This window comes from Haemaphysalis longicornis, unplaced genomic scaffold (assembly GCF_048455015.1).
Source record: "Haemaphysalis longicornis isolate Haplotype H1 unplaced genomic scaffold, Haemaphysalis longicornis Haplotype H1 scaffold_5, whole genome shotgun sequence".
NCBI lineage: Eukaryota > Metazoa > Arthropoda > Arachnida > Ixodida > Ixodidae > Haemaphysalis > Haemaphysalis longicornis.
The window spans coordinates 122,899,549-122,927,143 of NW_027526385.1; the positions used below are offsets into that span (position 1 = coordinate 122,899,549).

The 27,595-nt window shown below is 46.5% G+C and overlaps 1 long non-coding RNA gene across 1 annotated transcript in view; it reads left to right on the forward strand.

Moving 5' to 3' along the window:
* The first annotated feature begins 332 nt into the window (after nucleotides 1–332).
* Nucleotides 333–27,595, forward strand: part of LOC144139387 (uncharacterized) — a 49,802-nt gene continuing 22,539 nt past the window's right edge. The window contains exons 1-2 of the long non-coding RNA XR_013316175.1: nucleotides 333–419; nucleotides 16,450–16,527. This is a non-coding gene — a long non-coding RNA (uncharacterized LOC144139387). The remainder of the gene's footprint in view (nucleotides 420–16,449; nucleotides 16,528–27,595) is intronic.

Below are 27,595 nucleotides of genomic sequence, written 5' to 3' on the forward strand. Positions count from 1 at the left end.
AGCAATTCTGCCAAATATAAGGATTAACTTTGGCTAATAAACTCAATAGTGCGGAGACAAGGAAAAGAAGGAACGCGTCGATAGTACGCCACACAAGTGTACGAACCGGCATTTCATACAGGGACTGGCAGGTAGCCTAAAAAATATACAGTGCTTTAGAAAAAAGTATTAGCTTCATAAATACCATGCCGCCAAAAAGGCTGTAGTAGTTATACCATTTCGCAGCGCCCTGACCATCTTGAATAACAAATTATTTGGAACACACAGGCTTAGTTTAAAAATACTTGCGTTCCCATATTCACCACTTCAACAAAAATAACGTTTTCTCCTTTCACACAGGCACATCCAAAAATTTACTGCTTTGCTCGCAAAACAAAGAAGAGGACAAGGCCCCATCAAGGCAATCATTTTGAAAACAGGTAAAGTACTTCTGCGTTTGTTGTAGAGTAACAGGTTACCGGTATAGGAAACAAAAAAGACATTGTTTTCTCATAAAAAAGACGTATTTATGCTCCCAGTCAGATCTCGTGCGAATACACCTACACAATGCCCGCATTCGCCGTCACACGACGCAACTTGCGAGGAACCGCTGGGAGGAGCATTGCGCTTCGTTTTATCAGCTAACCGGATATCAAAAACTGTGGTCAACTCTCCGGGCCATCACTCGTGGCATGAGCTCAAAGGTTCCAGTCCCAGGTGTGCTTCTGCGCACTGGCACCACTAACGAGGCTTTCGAACGAGAAGCTGCAAGGACGTTCTTCTCGCAGCCATCCTCTGAACCACCCCAGGACATTTACTTCTCGGAGCTGGAAGACGAAAACCACCTCTTGAGCAGCCCTTAACTATTACTGAACTTATAACTGCCCTCGATTAAGTGAACGTGCGCAGTGTGCTTGGCAATGATAGCGTGACTTCGTCATTGCTGCGGAATCTAGACAAACAAAATAGATGCAACATACCGAAACTGTCAAATTCCATTCAGGCCTCAGGATATCTGCCAGAATCTTTCAAGCACGTAGTCCTCACACACATTCCTAACGCTGCAAAAGATCCCTCCACGATGTTTATTCTACCTCCCATCTCCCTGACGTCCACGTTGTGCAAATTACTTAAAAGAATGGCCGTTACCCGAATGATTCACTACTTGGGAGAAGATGCTTTCTTTTTCCACCCAGCGCAGACTGAAATCAGAACCAATCTCGCAACACATGACTGCATCCACCTTTCTAGGCGGGTACTCCGGCGTATACGGCATCTTTAACCACACATCTTGGTGGCTGTAGACCTTCGCAAGACTTTCGAAGCCGTGTCCCACGACGCGGTACTACAAAGCCCTTTGTGAAGCTTACCCGGGCAAAAGGAAGAGGAATCTTGTGCGAGCCTTCCTGGCAGGAAGGACATTTGAAATACGCTCGGGACGTGTGAACACCTAACATTTTAGGAACACCTGCAGGGTACCAGAAGGCGCCATAATGTCCCCTGTAATATTCAATATCGTAATGGCAAAGCTAGTCAAGGACGTTGCTGCTGTCACAGGGGTTCATGTCACGGCTTACGCTGACGCCGTGACACTCTGGATGGAACCAACGATCACCCTACGACTGATGCCGACGTACAGCGCCTGCAAAATGCTTTGGACACATTCATGGCCCTTCTGATTCCCATTGGCATGGAGGCGTCAGCAACAAAAACAAATTACTTAGCTGTGCGCGGCAAAGCCATAATTGTGAGCGTAATCATTAACCTATCGCATGGCCACCCCTCCAGCCAGCTTCAGATGTTTGGGTGTGCATACTGCGTGATCCGTTTTATGAAAACGGAGGAGCTCAAGAGTAGCTGATACAGCTGAAACCATTGTGGCGACATCTTATACACATGATACTTCTAATCTCTGACACTTTCGGCGGTGCTTCGCAAGATATAGCTCAACGCCTAGTACTGGCAGTGCTGGTATCTAGAGTGGTCTACGGCGCCTTGTGTCACGATAAAACAAAGCACCAACTTCACCAGCTAGAGGTACTGTATCGGGAGCCGCTGAGGGCTATTACTGGCTTGCCCCGTCACACTCGCGTCGAAGAGCTGTACCGTTATGCTGGTTTGCCGACTTGGGGATACCATCTCGGCACGTATAGCAGGCGCCAACGACCGTCCCCACTTGACACTGAAGAGACGCCGCCTGCTACTTCACGACGGTGAGCGACTACTAGATCAGCCGCCCATCCATCCACAAGTTCGCCCAACGGAGGACGTGCTGATTACAGAGCGGCGACCACAACCCTGCAAAACTGCTCATGCTACTCATGCGGCGCGACGTGCAACACTAGTGCAGACCACAGCAGCCACCAACGCTGCGTATCCGCGGGCACTACGTGTGTACGTCACACGCCTCCTGGCAACCTCGCACGGCCGCTGTGGCACTTGCAACTGTAGCCACAGACAGCAATGAACGCAGCGTTACAACCTATATCGTCAACTCCATTCCTGACAGCACCAACCTAGAGCTGCGCGCTATTCAACACGGCCTACGCCTAGCCGGTTCATTCCGCAGGCATGCAATCAACGCACGCACCACCGTGTGATTATTGTTACGCACTGTGCCGAGGCCTTACGTTCCCTTATAGGAATTCAACGGAGTCACTCTGCAGCACACTGCATTAACGATTATGCAGTTGCCTGCACAACACCTTCCACACGCCCGCCACTGTACGGTGGAACCCTGGCCATAGAGGCAATTCCGGTAATGAAAGTGCCAACAGACTGGCGAGCGAGGCGTCTTCGTCGTACCCCCATCAGCTGGGGGAGACCATTCCCAGCGGAGCCCACGTCGATCCTGAGTAGGAGCGCCAGCATCACCGACATGCTCGGCGCCGTCAAATCACGTCATCAGTGCTCCAGAGCCCCCATCCTCTGCCTGTGGGCTGATTTCGCGGCACCGTTATTTTTCTCAAATACCCCAGAAAATGAAGGAGAACACAGTTGCTCAGATAGGCAAATTGGCAAGGCATTCGAGATCTAATCGAAAGGCGTGGGTTCGGTCCCCACTCTGGGCGCGTGTTTTTCTTTCTTTCTTTCTTAGTAATTAACAAAAAAATAATGTAAAGGCACTAGCGGTAAAAATATTCTAACCATTCCCCTACACCTTCTTTCGCGTTGTAGACTGCCCGAATTTCTTTCTGTATTTCCTAACGAGCCCCTCATTTCCAAACCATATTATCGTGCGAAAGCTTAGCGAGGGCCTCGGTTCTGGCAGCCTTGATGCCAAGATAGCATAAGAGGTTTTCCCGCCAGTTACCCGCTTATGACAGGCTGTAGACGTTCGCGTCACCCCTTGGGGGTTGAAAAGAAGGTCTCCTTCTCCCCGTGAAGTCTGAGTGGCGCTGGCTACCACCCTCAAACGTCAGATACAATTGTGGTAATTCTATATACCCCGGAAAATGAAGGAGAACACAGTCGCCCAGATAGTCGAATTGTTAAGGCATTCGAGATCTAATCGAAAGGCGTGGGTTCGGTCCCCACTCTGGGCGCGTGTTTTTCTTTCTTTCTTTCTCACGTAATTAATAAAAAAATAATGTAACGGCACAAACAGTAAAAAGTAGTCTAACCATTCTCCTATACCTTCTTTGGCGTTGTAGGCTGCCGGCATTTCTTTCTGTATTTCCTAACGAGCCCCTCATTTCCATACCACATTATCTTGCGAAAGCTTAGCGAGGGCCTCGGTTCTGGCAGCCTTGATGCCAAGGCAGCATAAGAGGGTTTCACGACAGTTACCCGCTTATGACAGGCTGTAGACGTTCGCGTCACCCCCTGGGGGTTGAAAAGAAGGTCCCCTTCTTCCCGTGTAGTATGAGTGGCACTGGCTACCACCATCAAGCGTCAGATACAGTTGTATCAAATATAAATACCCCATAAAATGAAGGAGAACACAGTCGCCCAGATAGTCGAACTGTTAAGGCATTCAAGATCTAAGCGAAAGGTGTGGGTTCGGTCCCCACTCTGGGCGCGTGTTTTTCTTTCTTTCTTTCTCACGTAATTAATAAAAAAATAATGTAACGGCACAAACAGTAAAAAGTAGTCTAACCATTCCCCTATACCTTCTTTGGCGTTGTAGGCTGCCGGCATTTCTTTCTGTATTTCCTAACGAGCCCCTCATTTCCATACCACATTATCTTGCGAAAGCTTAGCGAGGGCCTCGGTTCTGGCAGCCTTGATGCCAAGGCAGCATAAGAGGGTTTCACGACAGTTACCCGCTTATGACAGGCTGTACACGTTCGCGTCACCCCCTGGGGGTTGAAAAGAAGGTCCCCTTCTTCCCGTGTAGTATGAGTGGCACTGGCTACCACCATCAAGCGTCAGATACAGTTGTATCAAATATAAATACCCCATAAAATGAAGGAGAACACAGTCGCCCAGATAGTCGAACTGTTAAGGCATTCAAGATCTAAGCGAAAGGCGTGGGTTCGGTCCCCACTCTTGGCGCGTGTTTTTCTTTCTTTCTTTCTCACGTAATTAATAAAAAAATAATGTAACGGCACTAACGGTAAAATATATTCTAACCATTCCCCCACGCTTTCTTTGGCGTTGTACACTGCCGGCATTTCTTTCTGTATTTCCTAACGAGCCTCTCATTTCCAAAACCCTATTACCATGCGAATGCTTAGCGAGGGCCTAGGTTGTGGCAGTCTTGATGCCAAGGTAGCATAAGAGGTTTTCCTGCGAGTTACCCGCTTATGAGAGGCTGTAGACGTTCGCGTCACGCCCCGGGGGTTGAAAATAAGGTCCCCTTCTTCCCTTGTAGTATGAGTTCCACAGGGTAGAGAACACAAGAACTTGCTTTCCGCCCTGAGGAAAGCAAGTTCTCTTTGCTGAAACGTAGGCCACAATCGTCCTTTTACCTTGTTCGAAGTTTTTCTTCTTTTGTGTTCTCTACCATCTTCAAAGTTCTACTACTCCCTATATATATATAAATATATAGAAAATAAGGGTTGGCAGTCAAGAAAACCTCGGAAAGCGAAGGGGAGGTTGTGGTGGGTCATAGAAAGAGATGAAGAATTTTTTTAGTCGAAAAGAAAGTGGTGAAAAAATGCCCGCCGAGTGGGATCCGAACCCACGACCTCCAGAATACCGACCTCCAGAAGTCCGAGTGGCGCTGGCTACCACCCCCAAGTGCAGGAAACAAACATACCTTAACATAAATACCGGAGAAAGTGCTGGGGAAACAGCCCCGCTGGTGGCGTAGTGGTTATCGCACCAGACCGGTATTCTGGAGGTCGTGGGTTCGGATCCCACTCGGCGGGCATTTTTTCACCACTTTCTTTTCGACTCAAAAAATTCTTCATCTCTTTCTATGACCCACCACAACCTCCCCTTTGCTTTCCGAGGTTTTCTTGACTGCCAACCCTTATTTCCTGTCATATTCACGGAGCCCCTCATTTTCTATATATATATATATATATACTTGAGAAAATGGTAGACGCACGAATAAAAACAAAAACAGTGGTTTACTGACGTTTCGACTGCGGGACCAGTCTTCACCTTGATGAAGACTGGTCCCGCAGTCGAAACGTCAGTAAACCACTGTTTTTGATTTTAATCGTGCGTCTACCATTTTCTCAAGTATTTTTTCTGGCTCCTCGAGAAGTTTTCTTTTACTGCTTATATATTTATATATATATATATATATATATATATATATGTCACCTGTCACTCTTTCTACAAGCTGACAAACGATGGAGGACAGCATTTTGAAAGAGTTGTGTACTTCTCTCTTTTTGGCAAACCTTCACCTCACCTCGCCAGGAGTGTGCATTTGTTGCTGCTTTTCTCCCCGAATCCCCCCTCTCTTTTTTTTCGGCGTCGTTGGACGACGAGCTTATAAATACGTGCACAGAAATACGAAATGTTGTCTTGAGAAAGATCGGCATCCGATCGAAACGTCGACCAATAAATAGTTTTGTTAGAAGCTATACCCATTTTTTACTATTTGCTACGGCAACCAAAGACAGCCCTTCTCCAAAGTATCACTTGCAATGGCTGCCGTCAACGCTTCTACGAAACGGATCATCTGGAAATTCCCCCAGTATGCACCCACCTGTGCCGTCGTGGGTGATTCCCAAACGAAGCACCTTCACACGCACTTCGACCCGTCAAGCCCGGACTCCCCTGCGTTCATACGGCAGGCGGGTGCCCGAATTGACGACGTCGGGGGACTGCTGGACTTTGTGCCACGAGGGGTGTCTCTCCTCGTCCTCCACGTGGGCACTAACGACATTGCGAGGAGGAGCGCGGAGACACCAATTCAAAGGTACCGTACCCTCCTTCACCACATCAAGGCCGAAAGACCGGACATTGGAACCATTTTTGTGTCATTGGTGCTGTCCCGGTGCCCTAACGAGAGACTACGCCAGCCAAACGTGAGAAGAGTAGGGATCATCAACCAGGAGGCGCACACATTCAACTGCCGGCTCGTAGATTTGTGCAACAAAATTCCCGGCGTTTTCTACCTCGATCACGCCATGCAGCACTTCTCCCCTCGGATGGTGTTGGCGGCGGATGGGTTGCACCCGAACTTCACGTGAGTATTACTACTCTCCTGGGACTTGTACAACTTGCTGCTGCGAACCCGGAAACCCCAAATCGGAGATTGGAGACACCACGCCCTCCCCCGTGCCACCAGCCAACCACCACCAACGAGCCCGAACGTCCCCTGCATGAAGAGACTTCACATGGACGATACGGCCTACCCCACATGCCCCAGTGCAACTTCGCCCAGGTGGTCAGCTTCGCCCATCCTTCGCCCAGGTGGTCAGCTCGAACAGTCCCTCCGCTAGCAGTAGAGAACCGGCGCCCAGCCCGGTAGCTCGCCCGAACGTCCACCGAAGGCTTACAGCTGGGAGTGCGCGTACAACTGTGACCCCCCCCAGAAAGGTGACGCAGGGTCTGCGGACTTCACGTGGAAACCCAGCAAAACACCTTGCAGCGTTCTTTGTGGGGCTATCAACAAAAAACCCCAAAAGCTTCGTAAAGCAACGCTACCATCCAAACCCATCGCCGGATCAAACAGTTCACCTGAACATCTCCAAGGCCCGGACCCAGGACTCTCAGCCACAAGCGCATCTCCGTCGGAAAACCTGCAGACGATCGAGCCCAACCCCGGGAAATCAGAACTCAACCCACGGACTTCAACGAGCCCACAACCTTCTTACCGCCAGCTGAGCGCGAAAGACTGCGGGATTCTGGAATCCAGTCCAGAAAACGAGAAAAGCCCTGCCACCCCCGCCGTCAAAAGGTACAAACTCCAAAAACACTGTGGCTCTGCACGTCGCATTTGCATGAATTGACATCCTGGCCGCGCAAATGTTCCGACATCCTCTCCCTCAGATGACACACATGATCAGCTGCTGACGCCTAATTTTTTTAAGATAAGGAAAACAATTGACAAGCGGGTGTGCTATGACCTACTTGTGCGTACACTCAAAATCTATCTAAAGGCTGGGATCGCCCCCCGGGGCCTTCTTCTATCATTAACACCATCGATGCATACGTTTAACAAACGTGAAACACAAAACTGGCAACGAAACTCTTACATCCTCATCACTTCAGCTAACTAAAATCGTAGTGGATCATTGTGAGAATACACTCGCGTCTCTGAGGGCGGAGGAGCGTCGTGCTAGGAATAATATTGTCCTTTCTGCGCTGGAGGCCAGCGAACTGGAACTTTTCGAGAAAAAGAAGACAGATGAAATAATGAGAATCAAAATTAAAAAATTGTCAAGGGATAAAGTTTCATACTCAAACGAGTTTTCCCAAATCAATTCAGCTCCGCACCACACGGACATTAGAAATCCTAAAATTACACCCCCAATTCGACCCTGCAAGTCGGAAGAAATGTCAAAAACTCAAAAGAACATAGATGAAAACATAATTAACCTCTCCGGGGTACAGCTTACTATTCATGAGCGGTCGTAATCTCGCGCGGGCTGACATTTTGCCCAAGTACCGGCCGATACAATGAGTTTAGCTTGTTGAAAGATCTGGACAATTTTTCACGGAATTTACGCTTCGAAGAATATTTTTTTGATAAGCCGGACAAAGAGCGCACTGCCTCAACCTCCGTCAATGTAGGGCAGCAGTGGACACCGAAATCAGAGCGGGAAAAACACTTGGACTCGTACATTGATGCCGTTTAAAGAGACGTCCTGCGGGCTTATAACGCTCGCAAACAAGGGGCCCAGAACCTTTCTAAAGAGGAGCGCGAGGCAATTAAAGCACTGGGTGATCGAACAGACATTGTCATAAAACCGGCCGATAAAGGTGGAGGTATTGTAATACTTAGTAAACCAGACTACATTCAAGACGGCCACCGTCAGTTAAATAATGAATTTTGTCTACCAAAAACGTGACGCAGATCCAGCTGTTGAACATCAGGAAATAATAACAACAACACTAAATATTCTTGTTAAAATTGGGGAAATAGAGGCAAGCCTCTGTAAAGCACTTACAGCAGCACACGCAACGCCAGGAAGCTTTTACATGCTGCCTAAAGTTTATAAAGAAGGGAACCCTGGTAGACCAATAATTTCGGGAAGAGGCACTCTCACCGAACCAATATCCAGCTACATAGACTCCCTGGTTAAGAAAAGACCCGCTACCCATTCGGCATATCTTCGTGTTACTAACCACTTCCTACGGGAAATCGACAACATAAAAATCCCCGGTGGCGCCTTCCTTGTAACTCCAGATGTAACTTCTCTGTACACTAATATACCTCACCGAGATGGGATTGAAGCCCTGGTTGAATCCTATAGCATACATCGGGATAACGAGTCGCCAAGCCCACAGTCATTGAAACTTTTACCAAGCTAGTGCTGGAATTAAATAGCTTTGAATTCTACAATCAGTATTACCTACAAATAAACGGCACTGCGATGGGTACTCGAATGGCTCCCAACTGCGCTAATATATTCATGAACGATCTCGAAACAAAATTCCTATCAACCCGTGAAATTAAGCCATTTTTTTACAAACGCTTTCTGGACGATGTATTCCTTATTTGTACCGGTACTGAGGAAGACCTAATCGACTTCATCGAATGTTTCAACAAGGCCCATCCTAGCATCGCATTCACTTATACCTATTCAACCACGGAAATCAATTTCCTTGACGTGCATATAAATACAGACAAACGAGAACTGATCACTACCGTGTACAAAAAACCTACCGATAGGCAGCAGTATCTGCACTTCGACAGTTGTCATCCGTGCCACTGCAAAACGAGTATCCCGTACTCGCAAGCCCACCGATTTAGGAGAATTTGTTCCCGCATTGAGGACTTCGAGGCAAACGCAGAAAACTTGCGCAATTTACTCACGAAGCAACAATACCCACCACCCATAGTCAACGATGCTATTTGCAAAGCGGTCAACCTTGATCGCCAAGAGTTGCTGCACCATGAAAAAGAACTAAACCAGAAAGGGAGAGGCAACCTAGTTTTGACGTTCGGGGGCAATTCCCCAAACATAAACAAAATCTTGAAAAAGCACTTCAACATGCTACAACAGAGTGAACGGCTTTCAAAATCTTCCCCACCCCTCCTCGGGTCGTATACAGGCGCCCCAAAAATATTAAAGATTACCTTGTACACGCCAAAACTGAGAGGGCACCCAAGGGTGGGTGTCGACCATGCTGAAAGGCACGCTGCCGAGTATGTAAACACCTGCAGACAACCACGGTGGCAGAAAGCACCAACTCCCATTTCAAGCATCTGATTCACGCGACACTCGACCGCGACTCTTCTAATGTGGTGTACCTTCTGGAGTGCGGTGTTTGTGGCATCCAATACATTGGCCAGACGGACACGGCATTCCGCATGTGCTTCAACAACCATCGCGCACATGTTCGTTCACTCCCGGATCTACCATTATCACGACATATTAACCCCGAAAACCACCCGTTCGACTCCATCAGGGTCACACTTTTACAGAGTGGATTTTCTACTACAAGAGAACGCGAACAACGTGTATCTTACATTATTTACAAATTCAACACCGTAAAGGCAGGAATGTATGTTAGCCCGGGCATTATGTCATCTATACATGCTGTTGATAATCTGGCTGCAGAGTAATCCCCTATCTAAATTAAGTCTCTGTGTTGTTTAAACGAGTAATCAAGCTATTCTTATTTTATTTATTCCCTTCCTGGGGTGTCCGCACAGGCGGCATATGCCACAAACAACATCGAGGCGCCCGTAGCCGTTTACTCCAACAAAGGACCCGCGCGACTCCCTCGTGCGGTTAGAGGATTAGTTAAGCTGCTTCTCCCTGGTTCATGGTCAGGGACGACCCTGTCGGCTGCCCGGGCAGGGCAGAAGAATAGAGCTAAGAATGATGAATGGCGCTCGCCCGTCCTGCCGGTAGGCGGAATCGTACATGCTTTGAGCCACAGTGCGGAGATCGTACCTACACTCTTAACGAGCTGTCCTATCTGTTTGTAGCGTTCGTGTCACTGAAACATGTGTGCGGCTGCGACCGCTTCCTGTCAACTCTTCCCGTGATGTCAGTGACCATTGGAATTCTGAGAGTGTCCCTGTTACTGCTTTGCGCTTTCGATTTTTGAGCACAAAGGCCCCTTCTGAAGTGGGCGCTACCTGTCACTCTTTCTACAATCTGACGAACGATGGAGGACAGCGTTTTGAAAGAGTTGTGTACTCCTCTCTCTTTTCTGCATGTTTAGGTTTGTTTTGGTTTTGTGTTTTCTTTCATTTTTTTCTCTTCTCTCTCTCTCTCTTTTTTGCAACCCTTCACCTCACCTCGCCGGGAGTGTGCGTTTGTTGCTGCTTTTCTCCCCAAATCCCCCCTCTCCCTTTTTTCGGTGTCGTTGAATGAAGAGCTTATAAATACGTGCACAGAAATACGAAATGTTGTCTTGAGAAAGATCGGCATCCGATCGAAACGTCGACCAATAAACAGTTTTGTCAGAAGCTATACCCATTTTTTACTAAATATATATAAATATATATATATATATTGTTACAGTGTTAGGTACAGGACAATCACTAGGTTGTCTGTTACGTTAGTCGGCAGTCAATCGCCTGTGTAGGGTATGTCCCACTGGAACGGAATCCAGGGGGTATGCTGGCACGTAGAAGAGGAGGGCGAAGAAGAGTTTTCCCCTGCTCGCTGCTGACCGGCGTCTGTGGTACCACGTCTTGCCTGTGGCTCCTCAGGACTTTTAAATAAAGCCTTCATCCATTCGTTACGTCCGTAGCATCTGGTGGAGGTGCTGGGTAATTCGTCGTTCTCGACGAGGCCGAAGCACCCTATTTTTTATGCAGCAGGCGTGCTGCCGGGCTACCTCCGGAAGAAGCGACAATGCCAACGGGGCCGACGGGTGCCACCTCCTCTGGAAGGGTCGGTGTCTGGCCGCATCAGAGAGAACCACGCAAGTTTAACGGAACTATCGAAGAAGACAACGAGGACTGGCTGAAGCACTACCAGCGAGTCAGCAAGTATAACAGGTGGGACGCTCGCGAACAGCTCGAGAACGTGGTCTTCTCCTTGGACCTTATTGCATTAGTGTGGTATGACAATCATGAGCACAGATTTGATACGTGGGACAGTTTCATCAATGAATTTCGGGCGAGCTTCGGCGACACGGCTGCCCGAAAGAAGTAGGCAGAGCAGACTCTTGCGCCGAGAGCTCAAGTTCCGGGTGAAGCTTGCACCACATATATTGAAGAAGTCCTCAAACTGTGCAGCCTCGTTAATCCTTCGATGCCAGACGAGGACAAAGGAGGTCACCTGCTTAAAGGTATCGCGGAGGATGTTTATAACTACCTCATAACTAAGGAAAACCTGGCGTCAGCTCTGGATGTAATTCGTCATTGCCGCGCGTTCGAAACCCTGAAAATGCGACGTATCAACCCCACGTTTGAACGCCTGGCAAACGTGACTACTATTGCCAGCGTGGACGTCGACTCGACCCCTTCCGAGGACCTAGCTTCTGTGGTGCGTCGCATCATTAGAGAAGAACTCGCACAGCAAGGTTTGTGCCGTGACAACAGCTTTCACCAGTGCGCTCTTTCGGACCCAGTATTTCGCCAATGCACAGTGCAAGCCGTCCAGAGTCACTCTCAGGTGCCTTGGGTTCGAGCAGGGAATAGGAATGAGCGCACCGCTTACAATGAAGACCATACCAGGCGTACAGCTTTCAGTCCTCCACCTCGGGAGTATGAAAATTACTTCGAGGAGCCAATCCGTTACGCACCTGTCGGCTACTCCCGACCACGCCGTTCCTTAGGTCAACCGGTCGCATTCCGTGAACAGCGCACCTGCTACAACTGTGGTATCCGCGGCCACATTTCCCGCTTTTGCCGTCGGCCTCCCCAGCATTACGAACCGCCACCTCGAAGGCCATACACAGATAACCAGACCAACGCACCCTTCCAGCGGTCGTTCCAGCCAACTACAATGCGCAATAATTCTCCGGGTTCCGACAGGAGCTTCACTCCTCCGCCGACCACTCGACGGCCGCGATCTCCAACGCCACGCCGCCGAATGAGCCCACCACCCGAGGGAAACTAGATGCTGCGGCCGACGGGGGTGAGGTCGCGGGCCGGTCATTTTCCCCAATTCCTCTGCCCGTCGTTATGTCAAAGAGCAAAGTGACTGTTTCTGTAGATGGTGTGAACACGGAAGCTTTGGTAGACACTGGAGCTGCGGTTTCAGTCATGAGTTTCGCTTTCAAAACCCGTCTTGGACCAAAGGTTGTGTTTTTTTGTGACCGAAAGATTCAGTATCGTGGAGTCGGAGGCGAGCGTTTGTTTCCAGTTGGAATCTGTTCAGCGACGGTTTTTCTTGGCGAAGACAGCTTTCGAACGGAGTTTATTGTTTTAGCCCAGGCAACTCATGACGTTATATTGGGCATCGACTTTTTACGTGATTGCGGTGCGATGTTGGACTGCGGCGGAACTGGCGAAATTTCGTTCCGAAACAAAACTCTACCTACTTATGTTGAAGAAGAGTGTAATGACACTAAAGGCCTGTTTTCTGTCACCGATGACGTCCTGCTACCTCCCATGACGGCTATGTTTGTTCCTGTAAAGTCCGAAACATTTCTACGAGGGAGCTACGAAGTTCTGGTGGAGGCGGATGCAACAAACGCAGTTAAGAAGAATGTGCTGATACCCCATGCTTTGGTTGATATCGTTGATGGGTGCAGCTGCGTTTGGACGGTTAACGCTTCCATTGAACCCGTACTTTTGCCCCGTGGACTTAAACTCGCTCGTTCCGACGAAGACGTTGCCGTAACCAATCATGCGGTGAATAGGACGCAAGATGCGACTACCAACAACACAGACTACACCACCCAACTCAAGCGCATGATAAATACCTCGCTTCCTTCTCATAAGCAGCAGGTGTTACTTGAGGTGCTTACCCGACATGCTGCGGTATTTGATTTTGCTCGGGATGACCACGAAACTTCACTGCTGGCGTGACGCATGCAACATCGGATTATAACTGAGAATACGGCACCAATTCGTCAAAAGCCATACCGTGTGTCCCCTTCTGAGCGCAAGATAATTACTGAACAGACGCAGGAGATGCTGAAAAAAGAGGTCATCAGGGAGTCTTCAAGTCCGTGGGCAGCTCCTGTGATTCTTGTAAAGCAGAAAGATAAATCTTGGCGCTTTTGTGTGGATTATCGTCGACTCAATGCTGTGACAAAAAAAGATGTGTATCCGCTTCCGCGCATTGATGACGCCGTCGACTGCGCACATTCAGCGTCGTACTTTTCTTCGGTCGACCTCCGGTCGGGCTACTGGCAAATTCCAGTGCACCCATCCGAAAAAGAGAAGACGGCCTTCGTGACGCCTGATGGGCTCTTTGAGTTCAATGTGATGCCTTTTGGATTATGTAATGCGCCCGCTACATTTGAGCGCTTTATGGACACCATTCTGCGTGGCTTAAATTGGGACATCTGCATGTGCTATCTCGACGATGTCATTATTTTCGGGAGGTCATTTGAAGAGCACAATAGCAGGCTTGCCATTGTCCTGGACCGCATCGAGGAAGCGGGATTGGTGCTGAACTCAAAAAAAAATGTCATTTCGGGGAGCGCCAAGCCCTCGTACTAGGATTCCTCGTAGATAAGGAAGGCATCAGGTGGGATCCCAAGAAGATCTCCGCCGTGCGTGATTTCCAAGCCCCACGATCCCTGAAAGAGCTGAGGAGCTTCTTGGGTCTGTGTTCCTATTTCCGACGATTCATTCAAGGCTTCGCGCAAATAGCCAAACCCCTGACGTCCTTACTCTGTAAAGACAGCCCTTTTTCTTGGACGTCCGACTGTGAGTCCTCTTTTCAGCAGCTTAAATTTTTGTTAACTTCTGTCCCAATTTTGCGCCACTTTGATCCCATGGCACCCACCTAGCTCCACTCTAATGCGAGTGGCGTGGGCGTTGGAGCTGTTCTCGTCCAGTTACACGAAGGGGCAGAACACGTCGTCGCTTACGCCAACTGTACCCTGTCCAGAGCCGAGCGCAACTACACCATCACGGAATTGGAATGCCTCGCCGTTGTGTTCGCTGTACAAAAGTTTCGCTGCTATCTGTATGGACGCCACTTTATTTTGGTCACGGACCACCACTCGTTATGCTGGCTTGTCGGACTGCGCGACCCCTCCGGTCGCTTAGCTCGATGGGCCTTACGCTTACAAGAATACGACTGCACAGTCTCTTACAAGAGTGGGCGCCGTCATACCGATGCGGACTGTTTGTCCCGCTTACCTCAACCGGGCACATCGACCGACGACGAAACCTTCGAGGACTGTCTGGCTTCCGTGTAACCAGAATTCCCAGACGCCCCACTTTTTCGGGCCGAACAACGGAAAGCTCCAACGCTGCGCAGGCTTTTTGCAACCGCGGAGGACACAATGTCGACACCCTTTATTGTCCGCGACGGCTTTCTGTTCAAGAAGAATTACTCTGCTGATGGCGCGCGTTTGCTTCTTGTCGTCCCCACTACGCTCCGACATCTGGTTCTCGGCGGAATGCACGACGACGTAACATCAGGTCAATTTGGCCTTTCCCGCACCCTACATCGGCTTCGGGAACGCTTCTACTGGCCTCGTATGCAAACAGCAGCGCAGAAATATGTCGCCAGCTGCCCTCAATGCCAGAGTTACAAGCGTCCTACGTCTCCGTCTCCGGGCCCTTTGCAACCGGTGAATCCTCCCATGTCGCCCTTTGACAAAGTGGGTATTGATCTGGTGGGGCCCCTACCGAAGTCCAAGGCAGGTCACCATTGGATCATCGTCTGTGTGGATTTTTTGACCCGCTACGTTGAGACTGTTCCTCTTTGCACTGCAACGGCCGCGGATGTCGCATCTTTCCTCTTGAATCGTGTCATTCTACGCCATGGAGCTCCTCGCGTTGTAATCAGTGACCGTGGCCGCCAGTTTACGGCGGACGTCGTGGAAGCGCTTCTTCGGCTTTGTGGCTCCGAATATCGACATTCCACACCATACCACCCGCAGACTAACGGACTCACTGAACGCACAAACCGCACGCTAACTAACATGCTGTCTATGTACATCGATTCAGAACAAAACAATTGGGACACTGTTCTTCCGTTCATAACCTACGCGTACAATACCGCCAAACACGAGGTCACAGGCTATTCTCCATTCTTCCTTCTGTACGACCGCCTTCCTCAAAGCTTCCTAGACACCATCCTGTCACAAATATTGTCACAAAAACAAAGATCCTCAATTCAGACTGTGGTTTGACAAAATACCTACAAAAATCTAAACCGCAAAGAAGAAGCACATTGTACTTCGGCATACCAGAAAATATTTTATTACATCTGTCCCTACTACGCCTGTGTGCAGTGCAATTTAGAGTTTATTGAATTGAATTGGATTGCTTGTATGAATTCGATGGAATAATGGATAGAGTTTATGGAAATACTTGAACTCTGAATTTTTGCATCTAGAAAGGCAATTTCTCCAGTAGAGGCTTTTTCAACTACAACCAATGAACGGCCCATATCTTCAACACAATTTATAAAATTTGCTTTTTTAAGTACTACTGTTTTACTAATGTTACATAGCACGAGAGTTAACAAAAAAATTGGGTTTTCGGGCATCACGTGCTCCAAATCGTTTGTTGACCCACTAATCTGGCCGGCAATCCCAATGCTTTCCTGCAAAATAAATTGCAGTAACGGGAAAGCCATTAGACTTATACGCAATTGTTATTTCCCGCATCTTTTGATCATATTTGGAAAATTACCCACAAATGCAAAAAAGTAATAAGTTTTAAGTTTCTTCCTAAGCAATTGTTTTAGGGGCGTCGAAGGTTACAATGTTTAGCGTTTTACTGAGGATGTTCTAACGACGCCAGTTATGTCATCAAGTGAGGTCACGTACTACTGACATGTACATTTTTTTTTTCAGAGCGAACTGTAGCATCATACGAACTGAGGTACTGGAATTCTACTGAAGAGTGTTCTGTTTTTACAATATATTTGGACGGTAAGTTAAAGAACATCATCGCTTTTTTTACTTCGTCCCATCGATTGGGTACGGAGAGTCATGAACAAAAAAACAGGCAATCAGTTTAGAAAATTTTGGCCGCATTGTGCTTGTAAGGTTTATGTCCTCTAAATTATTTTAAGTGAAGAAGATTGCAGACTTGATTGAAACTCACAGGTTTTTTTTAAGGATACTTGTGGTGCGGAAAAATATCAAACAAAATAGAAACACCAAAAAAACTACCAATATTGTGCTTTTGAAATTTATGCCTAGCCAAGAGAATGCCAAAGTGTTTTTCTTTTATTTTTTAACGATACTGAAGGCCAGTATTTTGGCCGTGGCAGAAGGAATTACACAGTTACATACAATATAATGAAGATTAGCAACAACAATCAAGACAACACGAATACCATAGCAATGTTCAACCATTACAATTTACAAGGTGGGACTCAAGCTTTTTCATAAAATCAGCGTATTAAAAAAAACCTCTCGTAGCGAAGAATTCCATTCGGACAATGTTCGGGGAAAAAGCGTGTAGTTGTGTGCGTCAGTTCTGATTAAAATTGGCGGTAATAAGTATATATGGCTATGTGTAATTCTTCTTGAAGTTAAACGTTTTATGTAAGTAGGATATATTCATTAGGGTTTCCCCACAAGACACCTGTGAATAAAACCAAGACGACAAAATATCCAGCGAGCCTCGAGAGTCGGTCTATTGTACTTCTGCACCAAAAAAGATGGCAAATGATTCCTTCTACGTCTACCAAAAATAAACCACATTGCCTTTCTTTGAACTCTTTCAAGCTGCATAACATCCTTCGTAAAATGGGGATCCCAAACTTCTGCAGAATACTCCAGTTTTGACCGAACGCATGTAATATAAGCTACCATATTAGTAACAACTGGAGCATTTTTAAGTTTTCTTTTGAAGAACCATAGCTTGCGCCGGGCTGATGAAGGAATATTCACTAGATTCTCTGACCAAGTGGGCTTCCTAGTAAGAGTAAGACCTACGAATTTATATTGGGAAACTTCTATTACATGTTGTTGATGTGGCAGATAAAAAAACGAACAAGGACATGTTTTACTTGTGACACTTAAAAATACAGTTTTCTCCGAATCCAACGCCATACCCCAACGCATACACCAATCATCAATTGCCAAGAGCTTTTTGCAACATGAAATGATTATTTGTGGATGATATTTCTTTAAAAACAGGACAATCGTCCACAAGCACGCTTATGGATACATCATGAGGCACCACATTCACCAACTCATTTACATGAAGAATGAACATCAGCGCACCTAAAACACTCCCCTGTTAAACGGCCTACATAATTGAAATTGCAGTGGACGAACAATGATCAATTTCTACAAGCTGCTTTCTATCGGCTAGATACGAGGCAATCACGAATTATGTGCAAACGTAACCCTATAGACTCTAATGTATACAATAGTGTTCCATGAGGTACTCTAACGAAGGCTTTCCACAAGTCTAAAACAGAATGCCAATTTACCGCACTGATAAAGCACACTCGATATCTCGTGTACTATCGAAAGAAGCTGCGTGGTTGTATATAGGCCCCTTTGAAATCCATGCTGATGGGGGGACAAAATATTGTTTTTAGTAACGAATTGCTGCATAAACGTCACGACTACGGTTTCCAAAAGTTTGCAATAAGAAAGAGTTACAGAGATAGGAATGTAATTTTTAGAAAGTAGCCGGTCACCGGTTTTATGTACGGGCGCCACGCGGGCTATTAGCCAGAAAGCGGGTATGTCACCAGAGGATATTGAAAAGTTCAACAATGTGGTAAAAAACTTCAGTTTTGTTCTACGTAACATCTTAAAAAGGAATTGGTCAGTCCTTCAGGGACAGTGGATTTCTTTATATCTAGCTTCAATAAAATAGCTATAACCACCTCACTAGTTATATATAACTCGTTTTCGGATACAGGAGTAATATTCGCCGGGTTATATTTGTCGTGTATTGAAAAATAAGATTCAAGGTACTGATTAAACTTGTCTGCAATGGATGTTAGTCATCCAGAATTTCATCATCAACTCTGACTTTTTTATCTCCTCCTTACTTTGACCGGGGTAGCGCGAGAACTTTCTAGGGTCATTTTTAATAAATTCGACAATAGTGTTTCTAAAAGAATGATTCTTGCTTGCTTAACTTCACTTTGCAGATCATGCTCTACCGCCATAAACTGTGGAGTGAACGTTTTGTTCTACTTTGTCATGCGCTTAATCTTTTTTTGGTCATTATTATATACCGACTAATCCAGTGGTTTCTACGGTGCTATTGCAGTATTTTGGATGAAATGAAATGTTTAATGCAGAAATTAACTGCTGAATGAAATTGGTGCCACAAACGTTCAACGTTATTTTTGCAAGCAACAGGATGTTCTCCTGAATAATCGTTTGCTTCTGCGTCATCGGCTTTATTATAAGCCTTTTAAGGTAGCTGCATAAAGTTTTTTTCTTTTTGTGTCTCGGTATATCTCTACCAGCAGAAGTAAATCCAGGTACGGTCAAAAATTCTAAGTTGAACCTGAAGTTTCCGAGCTGAATTTTTCCGTAATAAAGTAGAAATACAAAATTTCATTCCCTGCGGGTTTACTCTGTCACAATCTGATCAAGAATAAATGTGATCTATATATCAACTAGAGCATCAGCCGCTACAGAATACCCAGATTGCCTATCATTCCAATCAATCGATGGTAAGGTAAATTCGCCTGTTATAATTAGGTTTTTTCCCGGAATTTTAGCAGGTGATCAAGTAGCCTACTCCAAAACAAGTCATCAGCAATCGGAGGTCACCAAACAGAACAGTCGAAAAACTTTTCTCCTTGCACCGACACCCTTAGGAGCAGACTTTCATGATCAATGACTTTGTCAGCAACAGTAACTTCAATAATATCTTTTAAAATCACTGCAATGCCGCCACCACGGGAACCCCTATCGCGTCTGTACAGCCTGTAGGAAGCGGCACAACTTCATTGTCACTAATTTTATCATGAAGCCAAGTCTCAGTTATAACACATATTTTATGGTCATGTGACAAAAGAAGAGTTTCCCATTTATTTATTTCACTGACGATGCTCCTAGCGTTAATTACAAGCAGACGAATCTGATGCTCCTTTGGTCACCAGCTTGTTGACGTAGGGTTGTCCGTGTTCGGCTAGCCTTGAGGGAGTTAGAAGTGTCGTCCAAAATATAAATTTGTTTATCAATGTAAATCTTATCCTGTACTAGAGATACTTTTTTCCTGTGTCCTTACCTTGCTTAGAACTGTCCCAGAGCAGTTTTTTTCGCAGCGTTTCTGCGCAGTAGTCATTTTTAACGCCTATACTAGTTCCTTTCAATTTTTTAGCATTGCTCAAGACTGCCTCCTTTTCAGTATAATCTTGAAAGTAAAGAATTGTAGGGTGCTTTTCGGAAGGTTTTGCTAGTCAATGAATTCTAGAAAAATATTACGCACTTTACTTCCAGTTTTTGCTCCAAGATATCTTTATTGACTTGATTTCGCAAACACGGCTTGAGATTCGTTGGGTTCTTTTGGAATCCCAAATACAACAAGATTGCTACTACAGCTTCTGTCCTCAAGGTAAACTAGTATTTTCTGGTGGGACAGGAGTGCACCCTATATACTAGTCACAGACGCATTTATTTCATCCACGACACAACTCTTAACTTGTATTCTTTGACCGCGACTTCTACACCTACTAATCGCTCACAAAAAGCTTTTTATAGCTGAATCTGTCTTATCCAGTCTAAATTTGACATCAGCGATGTCAAAACCGATAGCTTGCTGCCTTTTAATGATAGTTTGAAATATCGCTTTCACTGTTGGTCTAGGATTTTCCTCAACATATCCGCACACGAGAAGTTTGCATACAAAGAAAAACGCATAACAAATGCGCCCACGTCTACGTGGGCACGGGACAACCACCAAGCAACGATCATCACTGCGGGTTGAATGATAATGACTAACCTCAACGAAAAGGAACAGCCGCATAGTGAATGCACCTGTCCTGCCGCATGCGTCGTACCCACTGGTGCTGTCGATGAAGGGTTTATAGGTGTACTTTGCGACGTCACAAAGAATAGGGAGGTTGGGTCCAGTTTGAGGCACGTGCTTGTTTTTTGTCGTCGCTGATGTAGATCCTATGATTGCACCCGGCATGACCAAAGCGGGTGAACTTGCTGCGTCGGTTGACACCAGCGAGGCCTACTTAAAAAAACGGTCACCGTTCGCCCTGCGAAAGTGGATGTCCAGCGAAGCTGTTGTAAAGCACCGAAAATGCTGATGGTGGAGGGTATGAAACGTTTCTCGTCTTCTCGGTAGGCTTGCCGCTTCCGCTCGGCTTTCCTGGCGGCAAATGGTGGGTCCTGCGTATCCAGACGCATGCATTCGACGTCTTGGGCAAAAACTGCTCTATTTACTTACACTAGTCCTGCCTATACTTGAAGCATAATCTCCAAACATTCTTGACCAGGAGCACATTGAGCGGAATGTGGGGGAGCGGGGGGTCTCATATTTAACAAGCACCGTATAATCAATAATGCGGTTTCTATGCTTGGTTTGTGTTTTTTTTAACGAACCCTGAGTTCTATGCTGCATGCCTAATTAGCCTGACGCATGCGCTCGGCGTCCTAGGCGAGAACTGCTGGGTCCTGTCTGGATTGCATGTTTACGACTCGAAATTTTCCGACCAGCGTGAGGCCAACAGCTTCGGTGTAAAAGAGCAGTCGCATAGTGAATGCGGTGCTCCCGACGCTTGCGCCGTGCTCCCGGTGCTGTCTCTAAAGGCTCTCAATTTTATAGGAGTACTTGCTGACATCACAAAGCCTTGGTTCGAGGGTAGGGAGGTTGGGTCCATGTTGAGGCACGTGCTTGTTTCCTTCTCGTTCCTGATTGTAGCTCTGATTATTGCAGACGGCGTGACTACAGCGGGTGAACTTGCTGCGTCGGTGGACACCAACAATGCCTCGACAAAAAAGAACAGTCACGTAGTGAATGCATGGCTCCCGACGCTTGCGCCTTGAAAACATTTCTGAACGCATTTTATCTTGGAACTATAGAAATCGATGCAGACGATATTCTATCAAAAAGAACAGACTAGGTAAGAGAATGCAATTGACACCCGTCGCCTTGCAAATCAACACACGGCGGGGCATAACATTAAGACACTTGCACCACCAGCTTTCTTTTTGTATGTGAGATTAGTGTTTTCAAACATTCGGAAAATGAGCAAAGTATTCTTTCGATGCAGAGGCAATGAGAGGCAGGTTGCAGAATTTTAACACAACCTTTGAAAACAACTCTGTTCGTTTCAAAGGAAAGAACAAAATACTGCGCCCAGCAGAAATTTCAGCAAAACAGCGGGAATCCCAGGGAAAGGGGCAGCTGCGGGCGAAACAGCAACTAGAAAAAAACTCAAGAGGTAACTCAAAAAACGAAAAGTCACGTATTGCAAAATAGGAGAGCATGAAAATGTCGATTCAGGCCAATCAAATTGAATTAACAAACTGTGGAGTGGAATAACAGAACTAAAACGAATGGCATTCATGCGGACAACACGGCAGTGATTAAAAACGGGTACCATCAGGAAAAAAGTTTGGCGAAAATGGAATGCGCGCACACCGAGACGGAATGGCGACATTACGCACAACATAGCGAAGGTAATCAAATTAGTCGAACAGTTTTACCCCAGGATATATTCGAGTAGGGTTAAGCCAGGAGAAACAACTAAGTGTACAATGTTACCAAACGATGCTTCAATACTAGCTACAAATTCAAAGACAACGCTTTGAACACCTCAAAAAAGGAAAAGCTGCAGGTTACGATGGCATCAGACAAGGTACTGAAAAAGCGTGAAATATTTCTAAATGCAAAAGTATTTCAAACGTACTTCCATACCTTAGAAAACCATCGACATCGTTCTGATCTACAAGAAGAGAACGACCAAGCACATTAAGAATTACAGAGCCATCAGCCTAATCTCAACTGAATACAAGCTGATTCTGGAGGTTGTCATTAGCACTGATCACCTGGCCAAAATACTTATACAAAAAATAGTTACCGGAATAATGACAGCCTAGATTCCCAATAAGGAAGACCGCAGGCTGTGTTTAGGAATTGATATTGAACAATGGATCACATTCATGTGGTCAATAAAGTAATAGAAAAATCTGGAAAGCACACTATACCCCTTAACGTGAAAATTATTGATTATAAAAAGCGTTTTGAGTCAGAATTCACCTCATAAATGTTGAAAGCGTTAAGAGACCAAGGAATATACTAGTCCTACATTACCCACCGCTGAGAGAATTTGTGAGGGATGCACGGGCTGAATAATAATTTACGAGCAAAGGCAAAACCTCAGGATCCAAAAGGGAGTTCTCCAGGGAGATAGCATCAAACCGCCACTATTCATACGATGTCTTGAAGGTGTACTCAGGTAGCTTGACTGAAAAAATTTAGTGTTACGGATAAAAGGGGAAAACATGATCTACTCACGGTTTTCGGAGTACATAATCTGGATCAGTCAGTTTTCATAAATACGGCGGAAATGATTAACGAACTACAACACGAAAGCTTCACCCTGGGCACAAAAATAAATATAAAAAAAATCAAAACAATCATAAATAAACATTCTTATTTCGCCATCTTCACTATAGGAGAGGAAGCGCTATAACAAGTAGAAAAATATAAGTATTTTGGCCAGGTGATTAGTGCTAATGACAACCTCAAGAAAAAGATTCCGCGCGAATAGGAATGGGCCGGTGTGATTTCAGCAAGTACGCACAAAAAATAAAGAGTAAACTTTCTGTTTTCCACAAAAAGATATCGGCTCCCTATTTAAAGACGGTATGAGATAACTCATGGCGGCGATGCACTGGCAGCAAAACAAAAACAAAAACTTTTGGAGACATAGCTTTACAACCAATGCGCTCTCCGAGTCATGAGGAAAGCAGCAGAAACTTGGCTACCTATGACACAACTGCCAAGCAAACTGAGGTCGGCCTATGGGGTCCATCATCATACGAGTAACCCTTACGAACAGGGAAATAGCATTGTGGATGAGAAGCCAAAACTGGAGCAGAAGATGTCTATTCTAAATTAAGGAAAAGAAATGGACTTGGGCTGGCCAGGTAGTGAGAGTACGCGACAACAGGTTTACTACAAGGATTACAGAATAGATACCGGGACACGAGACTAGAAGAAATAGGTATATGTGGTTGCGCGCTGCCTGTCCCCCAGCACGTTGCATCACCAGAGGATGAAACCGCGGCTGCGAACGGTGCGGTTGAGTCCGCCGCAGAAGTTGGCTGCCGCCGCTGATGTCGAAACAAGTCACCCGCACGGTGGTAACGAATTTCTGTCTAGTAAGTGTCCTGTCTACGTGGTTGAGTAGGACAACCAAATATTAACTATGAAGAAATGTTTCACTCGTACGCCGATATATCGCTGGCTTTATCGTGCGTTAAATGTTTCACGCTAAGCAAAAAAGTCATAGCCATTTCCAAAATAGTCCCCGAGTCAGTGTTATCGGTAAGTAAGATCAGTCAGCGCGCTTGGTTTCTTTTCCTCGCAGCGCGACTTAGCACCGCATGGCGTAATAAAAACGTCCCGCTCGAGGAGGCGGATTTCTTTAGCGTTTTTCAAGGATTTTGGATGTGATGTTTTGCAATTGGTGTTGTTTTGGGTAGAACTGCGTTGAACAATTCTTCTGTTGATTTTTCATATATTGCGTTCTCATCAAAAATCGAACAGGGAGGACCACAGCCTTTTTGTCACGTGCGATGTGAAACAGAAAAATGTTGCATTGTTCGACGTGCCGGCAACATTTTATAACGTGTTTTACAATGGTGACCATATTTTCCTCTTCTTCCTTTATTGGCCTTTTTAAAAATTTCTCTAAAAGCCCCTGGGAATTTTTTTGTAATTCCTTAGGTTGAATACCGAAAAAATAAAACAAGCTATTTTATTAGCGTTCAAATGCTGCAAATTATTAACGGCTAACAATTAGGCAACATTTAAAAGAATGTACATGCTTGCTATATTTTTCTATAGAGTAATACCTCTTTGGGCCACTTGAGGACGCATTCAGACGGATTGTTTATTGTGTGGCGCATTGTCTTTATACCGAGCGCACTTGTGAAAAAGTAGTCAACCGTTAAATAAAAGTTTCCGTGTAGCCCAGTTATGAAGCCATTTGCCAGAGGGTTCATGAGTGGATCTTACACGCAGTAAAACTTTGTGGGGCAGCATAGGAGTAGGCACAGGAGCAGGAAGAAGTGGAGCAAAACTTTACTGAACCAGAGAGCTGGTAGAAAAGACGTTTGGAAAACATAACCAGCAGAGTTTCAAGCAGTGACCTCAGTATTTTTCTTAGGAACACTATATATTTTAGGCTGTATCGTGTGGGTTCCTGCTTCTGGTACACAAGTTAAGCTGGCAGTCTGGGAATTCTGAAAACATGGCGTCACAAAAAAAGAAAGCTGAAAATTTTGCCTCACTGATGTATATCTGCGGATTATAGAGATTTCAGCACTGATGTGCGTACGAGATTCCACAGTGAGGCAGCTAGCGCATGTGGCTAGCTAACCCTGCATTTGTAGAGGACACGGAAACTTACACTCCCTGCAAGCGATATATATATATATATATATATATATTGTGAGGCCGTAGATAACAGGCGACCAGACCGTGGCTTCGTAGCTCCTTTATTCGGAGGCGAGTCGACTAGAACGCAAGATGGCGATCAGGCCCCAGCACTGATGATGATCTCTGAAGAAGCGGGCTCGTCGATGATGATGAGTTTATACAGGAAATGAAGAAGTTATCCCCTCAAGCCGGTGGTGATGATAGTGGGCAATTGCTACCTATGGTGGCATACAGGCTGTAGCCTCAAACAAAGCTCACAATATATATATATATATATATATATATATATATATATATATGTATGTATATATATATATATATATATATATATATATAAATATATATATATATATATATATATATATATATATATATATATATATATATATATATATATATATATATCTTTATTGTAAGCGCTGGTTAGTGCCCCGACACCAGAGGAATGTGCGTCCGGACAATCCCCCGGTAGTTGTACACAAACGGTATGTGCGAAGTACTAGCAGAAGGGTATGCGCCAGTGGACTCGTACTCCGGAGGCCTGTCTTCCATATGCAATCATGCTTCATCATCGTCATCAGTTGTCTATCATCATCAACGCCCGTCTTGGTTGTTCTCTGGGGCTCGCTCCCTGTCACGTAGGACAAGGCTCGTCAAATAAAGACGTTCCCCAAGACTACTGGTGCACGCCTTACAAGTGGTGGACGTAAGCTCCTTCGATCCCGTGTACCTCGACACCCGGCTTACCCCTAGAGCTCTGCTCTGGTCGGCGCAAGGCGCAAGAAATCACTATGACGCAAGGTGGCCCCACCGATGTGAACGCCGCCATGGGTGCTCCCCCGGCGAGTTCATGGGCGCCAGCCTGGACAATAACCTGCCGGCAGCGCGAACCCCGGTCTTTTACTAGGTTTCCCAATGAGGACATGCAGGACTGGCTGTATAATTACGAGAGGGTCAGCTCCTTCAATCGATGGGACGATTCCCTTAAGCGGAGGCACGTCGGCTTTTACCTTGACCTAATAGCAGAGACATGGTACCACAACAATTAACGCGACTTGCCTGACTGGCAGCGCTTCACATCGGAGCTGCGCCCAGTCTTCGGCGCGTCATCTATGCGTACCGAAGCCGCCAAGAAGAAATTGGACGAGCGCGTGCAACGACCTGAAGAGTCCTACACGTCGTACATTGAGGACGTCATCGCCTTATGCCGCCGTGCGGATACAGACATGACGGAGGAAAGCCGAGTGCGCCATGTCCTCAAAAGAATTTCCCCCTTGGCATTTAACGCGCTGGCCGCACAAAACCCCACCACGATTAACCAGATTGTCACGACGTGTCGGCGCCTCGACGACCTTCAGTCACTACATCGGCAGCCAATCCAGTGGGATAGCCGCGCCTCGACGAACGAATCCGATTTGCGCTATTTGATACGTTCGATCATCCGTGAGGAACTGGCAGTGCAGACATCACGCAATTTGTCCGAACCGCGCCGCGAGGCCTCCATACCGGGTCTGCGTGAACTAATCAAGCAGGAACTCGCTTCCCTTGTGCCTCCCTCAGAACCTACAACAGACGTTCACCAAGTCTCTGACCCCGCCTTGGTGGCTCCACTGCCTTTTGCTCCCAGTTCTCCAGTCCTGACGGCACCTCTCCCTGAACCTGCATGTTCCCCTCTGGCAACTGTCTCAGCTCCTGTCAGTCGACCGCCTGTCCCTTCGCATCCAGGCCATGTCCATCCTTACCCAGTGCCACCTGCTGTTCCTCCGCAGTTTGCGTACGGCTACCCGGCTTGGCATCTTCCGCGACCCATCTGCTTCTCTTGAGGCGTCCGGTGGCATGTCTCCCGCTTCTGTAGACGGCGCCAGCAAGACGAAAGACTCGCCTACACCACACTCCCACAAGGCAGCCGTCAGCCATCGTACCAATATTACTCCCAACAGTTCCACGACGCCAGACGTTTTCCCTCGCCTAACGACCCCCCGGATTAGCAACGCAGCCCCCGGCTCCCGAGAAGAAGTTCGCCGTACGTCTCACGCCGCCGCTCTGTCTCGCCGCTTCGTGCGGCCTCCCAGGGCGCCAACTACCACACGGAAAACTAGAAACTGCAGTTTCCTGGGGCGAAACTGCGTTGCAATGAATTTCCAGAAGTCCCCCTGTTACGGCAATCAAACACATTATCTGTTGTCGTTGAAGGAATATGTTGTGGAAGCTCTTGTCGACACTGGTGCTAGTATTTCTATAATTCGTGAAGACGTGTGTTCCAAATTGCGTAAAGTACAAACCCCCTACCCTGGTCCCTCTCTACGTGGTGCTAACAACGCCATGATCCAACCTTCCAGACTCTGTACAGCCCGTGTTACCATTGCCGGCATTCGACATCACATTCAG